We start from the raw sequence: 19,399 nt of genomic DNA, 5'->3' as shown, positions 1-19,399 counted from the left end.
CGGTGGAGCCAGGATTCCGGGGGCTTGAATGATAAGTGAATGGAGGTGTGGCCTATTTGGATTGGGCAAGTTTGTGCTGTCTGGACATTGCTACCCCTCACCCTGCCCATGGGTGGGAAAGGAGGTCTGGATGATGATGATGATGATGATATCTTAGATATCACAGATGTGACATACAGAGCACGTTCAGGTACTGTTGTGGTGAAATGTACTGTATGTCTCATAAAATGATGGATTTCATTATGTGTATTGTGAAATAAGATTGCAAACACTGCAGCGTCTTCAGGTAAGGGAAACATCATCTGCTACACCTTAGCGGACAGGTAAGGGCCACATACTTGTACTTGTTGTGGTGTAATATACTGTTTATCACATATGCTGATAGATTTGGTTATGTTTAATGTGAAAGACATGAAATGACTGACCCAATTGCTTGTAGGAAAGAGTGCATCTCGTGCATCTGAGTTAGCACAAGGGTAGCAACATGCAATGCAAGGTTAGGAACAACTGCATTTACATTTTATAAGTGAAATATACTGTTATCTCATACAGTGATATACTTTGTTATTTGTTTATGTGAAAAGAAAATGAAAGTGAACCACGTGCTCCCCTAGAAATCATCGTCTGCTACACCTTACTGCCCAGGTATGGGCCACGTAACTGACCTATGTAGGACGAGTATTTACATTTTATTGGTGAAATATACTGTGTATCTCATATATTGATAGATTAGGCTATGTATTATGTGGAAATAACGTGAAAGACTGAGCCACGTGCTCGTAATGAAGAGTGTGTTTCGTACACCTGAACAAGCATGAAGGTAGTGAAATGCAACGCGACGTTAGGAACACGTGCATTTATTTATTTTTATTTTTTGAAATACACTGTGTATCCCATGTATTGATATATTTGGCTATGTTTTATGTGAAAAGACAGTGAAAAAATGACCCACGTGCTCGTAATGAAGAGTGTGTATCATACACCTGAGCTAGCACAAAGGTAGCGAAATGCATTGCGAGGATAGGAACATGTGCATTTACATTTTTTTTTTTTTAATATACTGTGTATCCCATGTATTGATATATTTGGCTACGTTTTTTGTGAAAAGACAGTGAAAAACTGACCCACTGCAACATGTTCTCATCAGGGAAACACCGTCTGCTACACCTTAGTGCACAGGAAACGGCCTACGGAACATGTCCATTTACATATTACTGGTGAAATGTACTGTGTAGCTCATAAAAATGATAAATTTGGTTATGAGTAATGTGCAATGAAAATGAAAGAGGTAACCACGTGCTAGTGGCCCCTACCATTGCGCTAAGTCAGGTGTAGGAAACGATGTTTTTCAAGGACATACACGTATATCATGAACCCTTGCGTTGTGCCAGTGTTGAGCCTAGTTCTTGGCTGGTTGTGAATAAAATATCTTGACTCATGCAAAGTGATAGATTGGGTTATGTTTTATGTGTAAAGACAGTGAAAGACTGACTTACTGCAGTGTGTCACCATCTGCTACACCTTAGTGCACAGGTAACAGCCTACGGAACATGTCCATTTACATATTACTGGTGAAATATACTGTGTATCTCATAAAAATGATAGATTTGATTATGTGTAATGTGCAAAGAAAGTGAAAGAGGTAACCATGTGCTAGTGTCCCCTACCTGTGCGCTAAGTCAGGTGTAGGAAACGATGTTTTTCAAGGACACATGTATATCATGAACCCTTGCGTTGTGCCAGTGTTGAGCCAAGTTCTTGGTTGGCTGTGAATAAAATATCTTGACTCCTTTATTTCAGCTCACACTCCTACCACAGCATTGGACTGCCACAGGGTCCACAATCCCTCAGACAGCAGTTTATTCTCCAGCTGGCTTGCAACGACAGCAGTCTTGCAAAGATGAAACGCAGGTTGGCACCAGCCACTCTGCCCCCCGTGGTGAGCCAGTGTCACCAGAAGCCTTGCCATCATTCATTGTGATGGCCCCTCCACCCGCTTCTGCCATACAGGATGCTACGGTGACATCTTCGCTGGCCAGGCCGAGGAGACTGGTGTCCCCAGAGCCCTCTGTCTCGTCCTCGTCCTTGTCCGAGGCATCCCCTCCCAGACGAGGGAGCCGTGTTCCACTGCCTGGACACGGGGGACGTCCAAGGGGTCAGAGGGTAGGCTTCTCTTCAGAAGATGAACAGAGGAACATAGAATAAGTTTAACATAGAAAAAAAAAAAGAAAACTTCCACACGCCATACTACAGGTATCATCCATTCCCAAATAAATGTATGCAGTTAGATCTGAAATATTGTGGGTTGAAATTAGGAGGGAAAGGAATCTAGGGAAGTGAATTCCAAAGAGAGAGAGAAAAAATGAGTCCATAATTAACACTTCAGATTATATATTACTAAGTAAATGATACAAAAATGACTGTAGATAACTAGAGTAAAATATAAGCTGATCACCGGACTAAGATAAAGTATTAAGGTAAGGTTCAGAAGTAGGAGAATGACGGGAATAGAAGGAAGAAAATCAGTAAAAGTGGTCAATGCCACAGATCTTTTGCATATGGGAACCTAAAGAACTGAAAGTGTCATTTCCACGGTACTGTAGTGTTCACAAGTTACAGTATGTTGCCCAAGTTTGGAGAGTGAGGATCTTGTGGAAAGGGTGGTGGTGGAGCGTCAGTAAGTTCTTTCACCTTAACTTGGCGGCGATTTTCGTCCTTTAGCAGCTTATATCCCGTAACTCGATGGCAGAATAAGAACTGGCTACTGTTATACATTCTTTCCCTAGCACGTCTTCGTAATGTGGTCTATGTTCTTTTGCTAACCTGTATTTATAGCTCAGTAATCAGGACTGAAAAGTATTAGTTATAGGCTATGACAAAGTGAAGAGACTATAATAACCCTTTAGTGGCAATACTATCAACCTTACCACTACAATGATGTATGTTCTTTTGCTACCATTGGACGGCTTTGTTCAGATTTTAAATGCCATTTAGCAGTGAAGCATTAATGACGGCTATATTTAGCCTTTCCATTTTAAAAATTTTCTTCAAAGCTGAATAGAATATAGTACAGTATTAGGAAGAATAAACACGCAAATACCGTCCTTTAACTAAAGTGTTTGAACCTGAGGAGGCGACAGCATCGGCATTTGCCAGTTTCTGATTAACTTTATGAAACAACTACTGTATGATCCTTAAACATGGATAGCTTTCATGTTGCTTTACAGAAAGCATAAAACCGAGTAAAGAGGCAAAACAAGAGTTAACCCACTGCGTGCCGGTTATTTTTAGCCCTATGGGTCACTCTAGTGCCAGCCATTTTTTGACCTTTTTTTTTGGCTAAAATGATAGATTTTGATGTGGAAACAACGAATTTCGCCATTATAATGTTCACCGAGGCTTGGAAATCAGTTTTATTGAGTCCTGCATACTCGTTTACAGGTATAGCCACTCTCTCACGCTCACCATGTACGTGAGAGAAAGCCGTTTTCCATGTAAGGTATACTCAGGTATTTATGCTGGGAAGGTATAGCAATGTTCAGTACACTTTTCTGATTACTTATTACTTCAGCATCTATCACAATTTGCATGTCTTTCTCACTGTGAATGCATTATCTTATACTCACTTAAATATAGGTATAACCTGACTTTATTACATACAGTCCTGGCACTTACAAGAAGGTATTTACAACTTGACTTCACTATTATAGTCCTTACGCTTACAAGAAAATATTAATAACTTACACTTACATGAAAATATTTACAAAATGCCTTGATTATGTACAGCACTGGGTGAGGCACACAGGCAGAGTGAGGCAGAGCAAGCGTGAAAGGGGAAACGAGTGAGTGTATGGCTTTGAGAGCGTGGGGGATAGTAGAGGAACAGTTACTTTACATGCCTGCCAATTTTTACCTGCGAATCTTGAAAAGTGTGGTCACAGCGAAGTTTTTTATTTTAGACCGTTTTAAACCGGCACTGGCACTGGCCGTGGCATTATGTCAGACTGTTTTAAAACAGCACTGGCACACGGCGGGTTAAAGTCATCAGGGGTTTAAGAATTCTTAAATAATCTCTCGCTCAGAAATCTGACGAAAACCCTTACACTGTCAGACACAGTTAATTACAATTATTTCCTGTAGCTATATAGTCTCCTACATATTTGTGTAGTCTTCTTTCAGATCTATGGGTTTATCATAAGTGACAATAAAAACATGCAATAAACATTCCCCAGACTTGGGCATGCAGCAACCTACAAAGTCCCTATATCAGTTATAGGCTCAAATATGTTGGGCTAATATCCTACCTGGAAGTCTCTTTCCCTACCCTGAAACGAAACCGAGACCTCTTCGGTGCGGAGCAAATGTGCCTCCACTTGCATCTCTAGCTCGACCGTTATGGTTGCCCCTCCACTGCACAAGACCCAGTAGTAGACCACCAGTAATCTTATTCCCGGTCTTCATGTAAAATATGGTCTGCTAAAAAATTAAGTCCAGGCCCCAGATGGCTTTAGAGGGTGAATAGGGACGAGAGAAAAATATACCCTATCTAAAGAGCCTGTCCTTTCTGAGAATCGAACTAAGGTTTTGCCAGTTGTCGGCTGGTATGTTTACCCAAACATCACTATTTCCACTCGATTACTAAGAAGAATGTTTAGACTAATATTTATTAATTAGATGAGGGTCATTAGGATAACCAGTTATTATTTGACAAGCCCAATCTTTCTCCCAGATTATAACACATTGACACTGCCTAAAGATATCATTGCCTGATCTCGAATCAAATACCGGTCGTCTCAGCTGGTGGCCGATTATGCTTCCAATTACATCACTGCCACCCCCCGACGCCCCAGGACTATGGACACCACAATAATCCAGTGTTATTTATTAGAGCAAACAAAATAGTTAAATACAATTTAGTTTCACCCAAGCATCTTTAAGAACATTCATCCGTATTCTGCGGAAATTATTGTATGAGGTCCATTGCTTTGCATTCCGATGACGTGGATCACAATGAGTGAAATGACTTGAGAAGCTCAGCATACAGCACCACACCAGAAGCAGCTACACCCACCGCCAGCACCACGAACATTCCCTGGAAAATGTGTAAGCTATTAACACTCAGGCTTTTGTGACAACCACAACCGAATAACCTAACCTGGCGTTAACTGAGATACAGTATTAAATTGTCCAAACCACGTGGAGGTTAATGGTAGCAATATTACCACTCTCCGACCTGAATTCTTGTCGCATAAGGATTTTCCGTAACACCTCCTCCTAGCTGAAGGTGGGGGGAAAGAATACTTCCCCAATAACCCTATTTGTCGTAAGATGCGACTAAAAGGGGCATTCCTGTCTCTAGTCTTTCTCTCCTTATTGTCCTCTTCTGCTTTTCTGTCCTACCTCTTCTTTTAATACTTCCATTTTTCTTGCGGCCTTTATTTTCTCTCTACACCTTCAGTGCCATATAGACATATTTTGGTTTGGTGCTAATTCTTCAGTATTCCTTCCTTCCTTCCCATTTTTTTTTTTTTTTTTCATGTTTTATACTATTACCTTCTTTTGTCTTAAATAATCATGGTAATTTGAATAACAAATATACAGAAGGATAGTAAACATCCACACCTTCGAAAATAAACAGCTAAGGAAGAAGTCTTTGGGAGCTTCCTTAACTGATGTGAATACGGGCCATTGTGTCCTATGATTCGGTCGTTCCCGAAAGCAATCGTCTGGCGATAATTTTAATAGAAAAGTGGAACTGCCCTCACCATGAGAAGGTACCTGGTGACAGTATTCCTACCCATGCTCCTTACTTACTCTCGGCTAAATATATTCGTCTGACATTAGCTGGAATAGAATAGAGCGTACTTATATATCAGTTTCCGAATCTTGTTTAACTTTGTTCTTAAATGTCAGAAAATTTTATTCGGCTCTTTAAACACCATGTCTAAAAGAATTACCCTATAGCAACCGACACAGATGGCTATACTTATGTTTGATGTGTGTGTGTGTGTGTGTGTGTGTGTGTGTTGGTACAGTGGCAGCATATATAACTGTTTGTTTATGTAACAGCAACAGCAGACCTTTTCATATACTGTATTTGTCATTGCATTTTCACTTCTATCACCTATATGCGATGAAAGAGAACTATTCTTATTAAAACTTATGTTTTCCATGTACTGTATACATTATGTCCAGTTATTTGAGGCCTGTGAGGTGGAGCCAATATCCCCTTGGCTTGAGTGGTTTACGGATGTTTATGGAACCCGTTTCACTTTATAAACTTGATAATTCTACCACATTTATTTCTGAATGCTATATCACTCCATCTTTCAGTGAAAAGGCTCATCACAATAACGACGATGATGATAGTTGGATATTTGATATTCTTTAATTAGAAAATGGCAAATTATTAACAAGGTTACTTCTTTCCGATGTTACAGTTAAATGATTGTATATTTAGACAGAAAGACTGGTAAATTGTTACCACTTGTCCTGTTTATATTTACAGTGTATTTATATATTAGTCGTTCAGCTTTACAAGACGGCATTTATAAGAAGACCACAGGACTGGCGACCTTCCAATTCAACCACAGAAGATAATGCCAGATATCCCAAGTGTCATTCATTAAGAATGACTTTGCATTAACCTGTATGTTTAGTAAGTTAGATCTGCTAAACACACAAGGATATTCCATTAAGAAAAAAAAAAATCAAAAGCCAGTCTCATTGATAGGCTTATGGTACATCGATTTATGGCTGTTGACAGCCTTAGAAAATTTATAGGAAATAACCACTATGGATTGAAGATTATAGGAAGAGGAATTCTGTGACATTCAGTACCCTTCCTCGTTGAGTGTACACCAGTGCATTGTACTTCTGGATAATCAGGGTAGACAGCCTAAAGACAGAAGAGTTTTTTAATGGTACAATATAAACACCAAAAGACCAATAAACCTTACCCATAAATTTACCATTGCCAGGGACGAATCAACAAGTATCTGCTTCGGTAAATTACGGCACTTAGTTGCGTTTGGGATGCTAGTCAGGTACCAGTAAGTAAATAAACCAGAATCCCACAGTCGTAGAATCCTGAGAGAAAGAAATATATACTTCATAAATATCTATCTATCTATCTTATCTATCTGTGTATATATATATATATATATATATATATATATATATATATATATATATATATATATATATATATATATATACACGCAGTATAGTGGTGTTTAGAGGTCATAGCGTCAAAGCGGGCGAGGCGAGAATGGAACAGAGAAAATTGGAAGAAAGTGGTTCACAGGGAAATAATTAATGGCTGTCATTGATTTACAGCACGCAATAAGAAAAACATTTGGCGTAAAGTGTAGACCAGTGAACCCTGTTTGTGGATTATTTAGATGTACTTTAATGTATTCTGGTACTTTGGTATAAACAAATTAAACGATCCTGCAAACAGCTCACACTCTAGAACTGTATCGTCAGTGATTAGAAAACTCATGCCGTATGTGTAACTTGCTGTGCTACTCAGGGTTGCTTGAGTCAGCGAATAGTGGATAGATTCTTAATCCGTCACGGGCTTCTCGAACAACATTCATACTTAATTCCAACGGTGCCCATGACTCACTTGGACCTGTATCTACTCACATAGAAAAAATCAATCCTTTACCTTGAAACTAATGGTTTATTATCTTAAGGCGTCGACGATACGGTTGTAGCTATGCCCCTAACCACCAAGGGAAGTTCTTGTGGTGTCTAGTACAGTACCTAATTTAACCCATAAGCAATTGTACAACATCTATGCATTTATTTTTATTTTTTTATTTTTTGCCGGTCGAGAATACAGGTGATGGTTGTCCTCTTTCTCGGATTCCCTTGCGAAGTTTCTGTCAAAAAGGTTAATTAAATTTTTTTGTGTGAAACGCATTTTTCAGATTTCATTAATGCTGGGGGATGGACGTCCCCTACCTCGAATCTCACACGCAGTCCATATGATACTCCTGACATTCCTCTGATCCATATCTATACCCATGTAATTATTCAACACAACAGATTGATAACTATGACTCTGCACAAACAGACAAGTGGTGGACACCGTTAATTATTATGTACTGCGGAAACTTTCATTACCTTTTGTTGAGGCCAGTTAATAACGGACTGTCTTTCTGTGTGATGAGCGCTGATGAAAACGGCAAGTAGCCCTCCCTGGATAGGTAGAAGTTACACTGACCTGAGAAGAGTCACCCGTAAGTAGGATAACAAGAATGGTCATAATCTGGGAGGGTAACACTCGGTAAACATTATATATATATATATATATATATATATATATATATATATATATATATATATATATATATATAGAGCCTCTATGGTACAGTGGTTGAGTGTGCGTCTCGTACACGGGTGGACCAGGGTTCGCACCCCGCCAGGGTAATAAACTTTGGGGGTGTTCACCCGGCGACGTTCTGCATTGGCGGACACAAGGGGTGCAGTGGTTGAACCAGTGTCGCTTACTGTAAAGTATGCTTGCACCCAGTCGGCTTGTGCGGGCCGATTACACTTAGTTCACAGACTACAAACACATTCAAAGCCACTCCAGCACTACAATTACACTTACAAGCACTTCTCACCCTACGTACAATCTCTACCAGACAGCCTAAGCCACTTGGTAGAGATACATTGGCTGTATCGTCCCGACTTCGGTCGGGATAGGCCGGTCCTGCAGTGGATACTCAAACGGCTGATGATGATATATATATATATATATATATATATATATATATATAACAAATCTAAGTATATATATATATATATATATATATATATATATATATAACAAGTCTATGTATTTTTTTTTTTACCAAGTTTAAGATCAAAATACACTCTCATTCTCATGAGGACTGTATATCCCAGAGAATTGTGCACACCAGATATATGTTATGATGATGCTGCATAAGTATAAAAAGTAGTCGGCATTTTCATACGATATTTAGAATTTTTGTACAGAACATCTTCCTGAAACATGTAATGACGTTTAAATGTTAACATGTCACTTACTCCCGTCTATTACTGTTGAATAATTTTCATGCCCCCATCAGTACATATTAAGATGTATATATATTTGAAATATACTTAGCCTGGCAGGTATTGCAGAAATTATGACACTGAAAGAATAACAGTAATATGGCTGAAAACGAAACAAGAGAATTATAGCATTTAGCAGGCATGTTCTTTCATCCTGGCTCCGACCTCCGACCTTCAGGCATTTAAAAAATCAACTAAGGCTATTGTCAGCTGGAAGGTTGGAAAGATGCTATGACCTTAGGAAATTGTAGTGGAGTTTGTTACAAAGCCTATGATTTCATCATCCTTTGTGTAATTTTAACGCACAGTATGCTGCATGTTTGATCACGAGCGTGTTCTGCCTCAGTCCCCCCCTTCTACCGTTATAGTAGAGTAAGTCGTCATTTCTGGAGTTCAGAGCAGGATTTTCATCTCTTTGTCCCCGTGGCTTCATTTGCGCGTCCTTCTTACAAGTTGTATCAGGCTCTGCTGGCCCCTATATAATGAGCTCAATCTCTGCATCATTGCCACTTAGATCTGCTCCTCACTTTGTTCACATCTCTGTCCTCCCCTGTACAGAGTGCTCAAGAAATCTCCAAACATCTAGCAGCTGTGTGTAATTTGAGTATAACTGTTGTATTTTTTTCTTGTGCTGTGTAGCATAGGGTTAGTTTTTAGGCCTAGTGAGGTCTTGGTGATTAATGTTGGGTTTTATGTCAGTCATTTTTGATAATAGTTTGTATCTGTAATAATTTATCTGGCATTCACTGAGTATTATCTGGTATCTCATTTTATCAGGGCTGACTTAGATAAATTTACTCTTGCTAATTTCGTGTTAATAGAGGCTATTGCAGTTAACCATATATTTAACCTGTTTATTTGCCATTACATTATCCTTATGAGTCCTGAATGTTTTGTTGTTAGTTTAAGCATTAAACTTTAACTTGTAATTTTACCTAACTCCTTTGTTTTGAACCTGGAACTTTACGGGACAGTAGTGACTCTTCGTATTCTCACTTAAAGTGTACATTATCTTTCTCTGTTCCGTAACATAAATTTGGCGACCTCATATCAGGATATTCAGGATATTATCATAAGGATATTGCTTGATATTTTGTGACTGTTACTTATTAATTATGTCTACTATTACTACACTTGATGAAGCCAAAGATTTTTTGTCAAATGTGCAAACAGTGTGTGATATAGAAAACAGAACAAAGAATGAACTTAAGCTTGTTGCTCAACAATTGGGAATTGCAGTTCACTCTCATCATTCTAAAGATCAAATTGTTGACATGATTAATGAAAGCTTGTTTAATGTAACTCCTCCAAATGAGCAAACGCAGATTGAATTAGCTAAGTTACAGCTAGCTCTGCAGGAGGCTCGTGCTAAAGAAGCTGAATTTCAGGCAAGTGCTAAGCAGGCGGAGTCTCAGGCTCGTATTCAGGAGGCTGAATTTCAGGCAAATGCTAAGGAGGCGGAGTCTCAGGCTCGTATTAAGGAGGCACAGATACAGGCTCAGGCACAAGTTGAACTTGCCAGGATTCAGACAGACCATGAGTATCGCATGAAACAAGGTGGAACTGGATCATCTAGCTCTGATGATTTTGATGTGGCTAAAAATGTTAAACTTGTCCCCCCTTTTAATGAATCTGATTTAACCAAGTATTTTCAGTTGTTTGAGAGGGTAGCTACAGGTTTTAATTGGCCCAAAAAGTATTGGCCAGTACTCCTTCAAACTGTTCTCACCGGTAAAGCTCAAGTAACTTATGCATCTTTGCCTCAGGATCAATCTGATAATTATGATGTAGTTAAGAGCTTGATTCTTAAGGCCTATGAGCTTGTTCCTGAAGCCTGTAGAGTAAAATTTAGGACAACTTACAAGCAAGATAAGCAATCCCATGTTGAGTATGCAAAAATCAAAGAAGATCTGTTAGAGCAGTGGTTAAATTCTAAGAATGTGGATTCTGATTTCGGTAAATTTAAGCAGATGATTTTGCTGGAGGATTTCAAAAGGTGTATTAGTAAAGATGTAAGCCTATATCTTGATGAGAAAAGAATAGATAATTTGTCTGATGCTGCAGTTTTAGCTGATGAGTATGTTCTCACTCACAAGAGATATTCTAGAGAAAAAGGGAAAGCTGAGAGTAAGTACGTTGCCTCTACTCAGAGTACAGGTAACAGGAAAGAGAATAAAGATGATGTTTCTCAGGAAGTAAATACCAGCTTCACCTCTAGATTTCAGACAAGTAAATGTACTTATTGTAGTAAGCTTGGTCATACTACGGAGAGATGTTTCAGGAGACAGCGTGATGTGAACAAAAAGGAGTCTTTAAATATTCAGTCAATTGGTCTAGTGTCCACTCTTGAGAGTTCCCAGAATTCTTTAACTGAGTTAACTGAACCTGCTTTGAGGGGTAACTTAAATTCTCATGATGGAGCTCCTCTTTTGAGCAGTAACGTGGGTGACACTCTCAAGAGTTCATGTGCTAATTTCCTGTCTGATGGTTTTGTCAGTCCTCTGGACAGTAATGACAGGAAATCAGTTAAAATATATCGTGATACAGGTGCTTGCCAATCCCTTATGCTGACCAGTGTTCTAGGCTCTAATGTTAATTCCTCTGATGAAACTGTAATCTTACAAGATGTAGGGAATAATTACTTCTCTGTCCCTCTGTGCAGAGTGAATTTAGAGTCTGGTTTTGTTAATGGTTCCGTTATGGTTGGGTTGGTTGAGACACTCCCAATGTCAGGTGTAACTTTCTTACTTGGAAATGATATTGGTGGATGTCAAGTGTGTCCAGCTCCTCAGTTGTCTGGTGAGCCAGTGGCTGTGTCCCAGGATTGTGATGTCCCTGATGTGTTCCCTGCATGTGCTGTCAGTAGGGCTAAGTCTAAAGTTACTGGTGATTTAGAGGATAATGATGATGATGATGTTATCCTAGCTGACACTTTTCTTGCTAATTTGGACCACTCACCAGATGAGGCAGTACCCCGTAGTGTTGATAATTTGTCTCGTCAAGAGTTGGTTGAGCTGCAGGTTGCTGACCCTGAGTTGAAAGGTCTAGCTAACTCTGCTTACAGTGAAGAAGAGTCAGCCGGTGCTTCTACTTGTTATTATGTAAAGTCAGGAGTACTTATGAGGAAGTGGAGACCCCCAACAGCATCAGCCGACTGTGAATGGGAGGTTGTACATCAAGTTGTCATCCCTCGTGTTTGTAGGCAGGATATCATTCGAGTGGCTCATGATACCAGTTTGGCAGGACACCTTGGAGTGAGGAAGACTGTGGCACGCATTTTGAAACACTTCTACTGGCCAGGTATCTTCAGGGATGTTTCCTGGTATTGTAAGTCTTGTCACACCTGTCAAGTTGTGGGGAAGTGTAATCAGACTGAAAAGGTTGCACCTCTAGTTCCCATTCCTCCTTTTGAGGCGCCTTTCACCCGTGTGTTGGTGGATATTGTGGGTCCTCTTCCTAAGACTTCTTCAGGATTTTCTTATGTGTTGACCATGAGTGATATGGCTACTCGTTATCCTGAAGTCATTCCACTTAGAAACATCTCAGCAAAGAACGTGGTTAAGGAAATGCTAGGGTTCTTCACAAAGTTTGGTCTGCCCAAGGAGGTACAGTCAGACCGGGGAAGTAATTTCATGTCAAACGTTTTCAAGCAGTCTCTGAAAGAGTTGGGCATCACTCAGATCACGTCTTCAGCTTACCATCCCCAGACCCAAGGAGCGTTGGAGAGATATCATCAAACACTCAAATCGATGCTCAAGAAATACTGTTTGGAACATCAGAAAGACTGGGATAAAGGTCTTCCATTCGTTGTGTTTGCTGCAAGAGAATCTCCAAATGAATCACTGGGCTTCTCACCTTTTGAACTACTATTTGGCCATGAAGTAAGAGGACCCCTTAAGTTACTCAAGGAATGCTGGCTGTCGGAGGAAGATGACGTCAACCTGCTGGAGTATGTGATGAAGTTCAAAGAACGGCTGTCCACTGCTTTACAGCTGGCGAGAGAGAATTTAGGAGCTGCTCAGGAGAAGATGAAGACTTGGTATGATAAGAATTCCAGGTTACGCCACTTTCAGCCAGGAGATCAGGTTTTGCTTCTGCTACCAGTGCATGGACAACCTCTTCAAGCCAAGTTTAGTGGCCCTTATTTCGTGGAGAAGAAACTCAGTGATGTCAACTATGTCATCGCCACACCAGATCGTAGAAAGAGCAAGCAACTATGTCACATCAACATGCTAAAGTTATATCACAGGCGGGACGAAAATAATCCAGTCTGCACTGTAGCTGTTCCACCCGAGTCTACAAGTGAAGTTCTCCCATGCAGCATGAGCCTGAGTGATAGTTTGGGGAAGAATCCTGATATCATGAATGATCTCCAGACTAAGCTTTCTCATCTACCTCCCAAGGAAAGGCAGGAGTTTTCGGCATTACTGCAGGAGTACCCGCAAGTGTTCCGTGCTACTCCAGGAAGAACCACTGTGTTGATGCATGATGTCGATGTTGGAGACGCAAAGCCAATTAAATTGCCTCCTTACCGTGTGAACCCAGTGAAAGTTCCTCTCATCCAGAAGGAGCTTGGCTACCTGTTGGACCACAAGATGATTGAGCCCTGTCAGAGCGAGTGGAGTTCTCCTGTCACTCTAGTCCCTAAGCCAGGTGGGTCACAGCGGCTTTGCATCGACTACAGACGTGTTAATCAGATAACCAAAACAGACACTTACCCTCTCCCTCGCGTGGAAGATTGCATAGACAAGATCGGAAAGGCTAGGTACATAAGTAAGTTTGATTTGTTAAAGGGATACTGGCAAGTACCTATGACTGAACGTGCTAGGGAGATCTCATGTTTTGTAACACTAGGAAAGGCTTTTGCATGTTCGGTAATGCCATATGGTATGAAAAATGCACCAGCCACATTTCAGAAGCTCATGAATGTTGTAACAGAGGGTTTGGCAGGGTGTGTTGTTTATATTGATGATGTATTAATCTTCAGTGACAACTGGAAAGATCACCTATGCCATGTCAGTAAATTTCTTGACCGTTTGGTTCATGCTAATCTTGTACCTAATTTATCAAAGTGTGAGTTTGGTCAAGCTAAAGTTCAGTACCTTGGGGTATGTAATTGGTGATGGACATGTTGCACCACCAGGAGCTAAGGTTTAGGTTATAAATGATCTTCCCAGACCTAAAAGTAGGAAGGAGCTACAAAGATTTTTGGGAATGGTAGGTTATTACAGGAGATTTGTTCTTAACTTTTCTATTCTTGTATCACCACTTACAGACCTACTGAAAAAGGGAGTTAAATTTGTCTGGACTGATAACTGTGAATCCTCTTTCAACAAACTTAAAGCTATTCTATTAAGTCAGCCAGTGCTCGCTACTCCAAATTTTGCTAAGCCTTTTAAGATGGCTGTTGATGCAAGTGATACAGGAGCTGGGGCTGTTTTGCTGCAAGAGGATGATCAGGGTATTGAACATCCTGTATCTTATTACAGTAAGAAGTTCACTCCACCTCAAAAGAACTACTCAACTATTGAGAAAGAGCTTTTGGCCTTGATTTTGGGTTTACAGCATTTTTCATTTTATTTGTGTTCTGGTTTTGACCCCATAGTCATTTATACCGATCACAACCCACTGAAATTCCTTAGTAAGTTTAAAGATAAAAATCAGAGATTGACAAGATGGAGCCTACTTCTTCAGGAGTATTCATTAGACATACAACATGTCAAGGGGAAAGAAAATGTTATTGCAGATTGCTTATCTAGACTTTAGACAGATTGTTTTAGAGTAATAAGAAATTTCCTTTGTAAATTTCTTTTTCTTTGTGGGGAGGTGTTACAAAGCCTATGATTTCATCATCCTTTGTGTAATTTTAACGCACAGTATGCTGCATGTTTGATCACGAGCGTGTTCTGCCTCAGTCCCCCCCTTCTACCGTTATAGTAGAGTAAGTCGTCATTTCTGGAGTTCAGAGCAGGATTTTCATCTCTTTGTCCCCGTGGCTTCATTTGCGCGTCCTTCTTACAAGTTGTATCAGGCTCTGCTGGCCCCTATATAATGAGCTCAATCTCTGCATCATTGCCACTTAGATCTGCTCCTCACTTTGTTCACATCTCTGTCCTCCCCTGTACAGAGTGCTCAAGAAATCTCCAAACATCTAGCAGCTGTGTGTAATTTGAGTATAACTGTTGTATTTTTTTCTTGTGCTGTGTAGCATAAGGTTAGTTCTTAGGCCTAGTGAGGTCTTGGTGATTAATGTTGGGTTTTATGTCAGTCATTTTTGATAATAGTTTGTATCTGTAATAATTTATCTGGCATTCACTGAGTATTATCTGGTATCTCATTTTATCAGGGCTGACTTAGATAAATTTACTCTTGCTAATTTCGTGTTAATAGAGGCTATTGCAGTTAACCATATATTTAACCTGTTTATTTGCCATTACATTATCCTTATGAGTCCTGAATGTTTTGTTGTTAGTTTAAGCATTAAACTTTAACTTGTAATTTTACCTAACTCCTTTGTTTTGAACCTGGAACTTTACGGGACAGTAGTGACTCTTCGTATTCTCACTTAAAGTGTACATTATCTTTCTCTGTTCCGTAACAAGTTATATAACTGGGCAAGGAGAAGGCCGATATAATGTTGAAAATGGTAATGAATACATAACAGCACAGGGCTGGAGAAGTAATGTGACTTTATGCAGAAAAGGAATATACTGCTTTATATGAACAATGGAAGGATTAAGTCGATGAATCATTCCATTTATATTATTAAGGGGATTACTAATAATAGGGCGAAAAAAAATGTCATAGATTATTATGCACTTTCGTCGTGAGGTATGTCCAACAGAAGGGATTGTAAGAAAATGAAAAGCTACACTCCAGCTTCATCAGCCTAAAATGTACCGTTGATAAAGTGTCAGAGAAGATGATTTTTTTTTTTTTAATGCGAGGAAGAAGGAACCAAAGGCTAGGAGCCCGCAAATCAGTTCCTTCTAAGAAAAAAACAAAAACAATACAAAAGAGAGCCAAATTCAAGATCTGTTCATTTCGAGATGCCTGGACACAATGCGTTTGAAAAACTGGAGATCACAGGAGGTAGGAAATACAGACAGAGGGAGACAGTTCCAGAGTTGACCTGTTGCATGAATGAAGGACTGGGAGTAACGGTTAACTCTTGCATTAGAGAGCTGGACAGAAAAGGGATGAGAGTTTGTTGCTAGACGGTTGCTATGCACCCGTCGAACAGGTAGAGGGATGCAAGCAGACAGTTTAGAGGAGCAGTGACCATGGAAGTAGCGACTGAAAAGAGATAAATAGACAACAGTGTGGCGAAGAGACAGAGGTTGAAGGGAGCTAGCAGGAGGAGGAGAGTTAATGAGATGAAAAGCCTTTGACTCCACCCTATTGAGAAGAGCTGTATGTGAGGATCCTCCCCACACATGACAGTTGTACTCTAAACAGGGGCGAATAAAACCCGTGTATAAAGTCAACAACTGTGCAGGGGTAAAGATGGTATGGAGTCGGCTTAGCACACCCAATCCGTTGGAAGCAGATTTTACAAGAGATGTAATGTGATCTTTCCAAGGTAAGTCCCGAGTGAATGAAACCCCAAGCATGTTCAAGGGATGCAGGATTGAGCTGGATATTATTAAACATTAGTGGGTACCCCTGTGGAAGATTCTGTCGAGTTGATAGGTGTAAAAATTGAGTCTTTGATGCATTAAAAACAACAAGATTATTATTACCCCAATTTGAGATACGTGCCAAGTCAGACATTAGGTGTGCCATAGCCTTGTTGAAGTAACTGCTGAGATAGACGTTGAGAAAACCGAATGGAAAGATGAAGGGTAGAATCATCACTGTACAAGTGGATAGGGTTAGATGTACAACTTAGAAGATCACTGATGAATAAAAGGAAGAAGCTGGTGATAGGACAGAGCCCTGATAGATGTAGGAAAAGAGCGATGGCCGTCTACAACTGCGGCTATAGAATGACCAGAAAGGAAGCTGTAGATAAAGACACAGATAGAAGGATAGAAAGTGTAAGAGGGCAGTTTGGAAATTAAAGATTTATGCCAAACTCGATCGAAAGCCTTTGAGATGTCAAATGCAATGGCAAAGCTTTCGCCAAAGTCCCGAAAGGAGGATGACAAGGACTCTGAAAGGTAAGTAAGAAGATCGCCAGTGGAGTGACCCTGACGGAACCCATACTGATGATCAGAAAGAAGGATGTGATAGGAAAGATGCTTTAAAAATTTTCTGTGAAGAATAGACTCTAAAACTTATGAGATACAGGATGTGAAGGCAGTTGGACAATAGTTAGAGGGTTGGGAATGGTCACCCTTCTTTGGGACTGGCTAAATGAGAGCAAACTTCCAGCAAGAAGGAAAGGTACAAGTTGAAAGACAAAGGCAAAAAAGTTTAACTAGGCAGGGTGTAAGCACAGAGGAACAGTTCTTGGGGACAACACGAGGGACTCCATCATCCCCATATGCCTTGTTAGTTTTGACATCAGTGATGGCAGAAAATACATCAGCTGAATACATTTTATTGTCACCATGAGGAAGTCAGAGGGGGGAAATGATGGAGGAGGAGCACCGGAATCGTCTAAGGTGGAAGTGAAGGAGAAAGTCAGAGCAAAGAGATCTGCTTTACCGGTAGAAGAAATAGCTAAAGAGCCATCAGAGTAGAAAAGAGGAGGGAAGGATGATTAGGTAATGTTGTTTATAAGGTTTATAGCAAGGTTCCAGAAGGAGTGGGAAGAATTCAAGCTGAAGAGTTGAGAGCATTTAGTATGGATAAAATTATGTTTTGCAGAGCGAAGAACAGGCTTAGCATGATTCCAGGCAGAAACATAAAAAGGATGTGATTCATAGGTTGGTTGGCTCTGGTACCTTTTATATGCCTTCTCCTTGTTGCGGACAGCATTAGAACAAGTGTGATGAATCCAAGGCTTTATTGCATTAGTCAAAGGATAAGAGAAGGGAATGTATGCTTCCATGCCCGAGAGAATAACCTCTGTAATGCGCAAGGCACACTCAGATGGCTCCCGGCCATGGAAGCAATTCTCATTCCATAGAAAATCAAAGAAGTACTGCCTGAGGGCCTCCCAGTCAGCAGCTCAAAAGGGCCTCCCTCAGTCGACGTTTCTTTGGAGGGTTCACAGGCCATATCGGAGTGATAGGACACGTTAAGGTAATAAGGTTGTGATCGGAGGAGCCCAATGGAGAGAAAAGATTAACAGTGTAAGCAGAAGGATTAGTTGTAAGGAAGAGGTCAAGTATGTTGGAACTCTCTCCAAGGTGGTCAGAGACACGGTTAGGGTGCTGTACAAGCTGCCCTAGCTCATTAATGACAGAAAAGATGTACGCTTGTTCACCAGGTGGATAAGTGAAATGATAGGAGAGCCAAATGTCGTGGCGAACATTGAAATCTCCTAGAATGGAGATTTCAGAACAGGAAAAATGGACAGAATGTGTTCCATTGAAGATGTAAGCTAGTCGAAGAGTTTTTGATACTAGAATTAGGGGATAAGTAAACAACCCAGATAAACTGTATTTAGTCAGAGAAAGACAGGAGAGCAGAAGCCAGAGAGCAGATAATTCAGAAGAATCAAGTTCAGGAACACGAGAGCAAGATAAGTCGTTGCATACATAATACTCAGCAGCCATCTTTGGCTTTTGAAATGAGTATAGATAAAGTAGGGGGTTACAGAAAAGGGTTTGCTGTCAGTTGCCTCAGACAGCTGAGTCTCGGTTAAAAAGAGGTGAGGTTTAGAGGAGGAGAGGTTGTGTTCAACATGGAGAAAGTTAGAGGAAAGGCCGCGAATGTTGCAGAAATGAAGAATTGAGTCAGACAGTGGTTTCAGGCAGCTCGTTGAGTCGTCACCGGGATAGGGGTGGATGGTGGGGGTATTTATAGCCCCCCCCCCCTGCGGACTCCGAGGCATAGTTAATGTGCGCCATTTTCCTTTTTTTAATTTTGAAAAGTAAGTGTAGTGTGTACTGTGCATGTAGACTGGTGATGCCAGTTAGAGAAACTTGAACTTGTATTGGGGTGCATGCTAGCCTACTCTCTGTGTTACTGAAACACTGAAAAGGTTCAGCAAAGGGGGATGGTCAGGAACTAGACCCGAGGGCTGATGAAACGGGAGCTCCAGCTCTCCGTGTCATCAGCTTTCCATCCACCTTGGGAGTACTTGTGCTACAGTCTACGCCTCACTGCACTGATGTCCGAGGAATAAGGGGGATCGGAGAGGGCTATGAGTGTGAAAAAAGAAATGTTTAAGACTACATGGACAGACGTGAGATAT

This window comes from Coenobita brevimanus, chromosome 40 (genome assembly GCF_032717465.1).
Source record: "Coenobita brevimanus isolate Jiangsu-jjx chromosome 40, ASM3271746v2, whole genome shotgun sequence".
NCBI lineage: Eukaryota > Metazoa > Arthropoda > Malacostraca > Decapoda > Coenobitidae > Coenobita > Coenobita brevimanus.
This window is presented reverse-complemented; position numbering follows the sequence as displayed.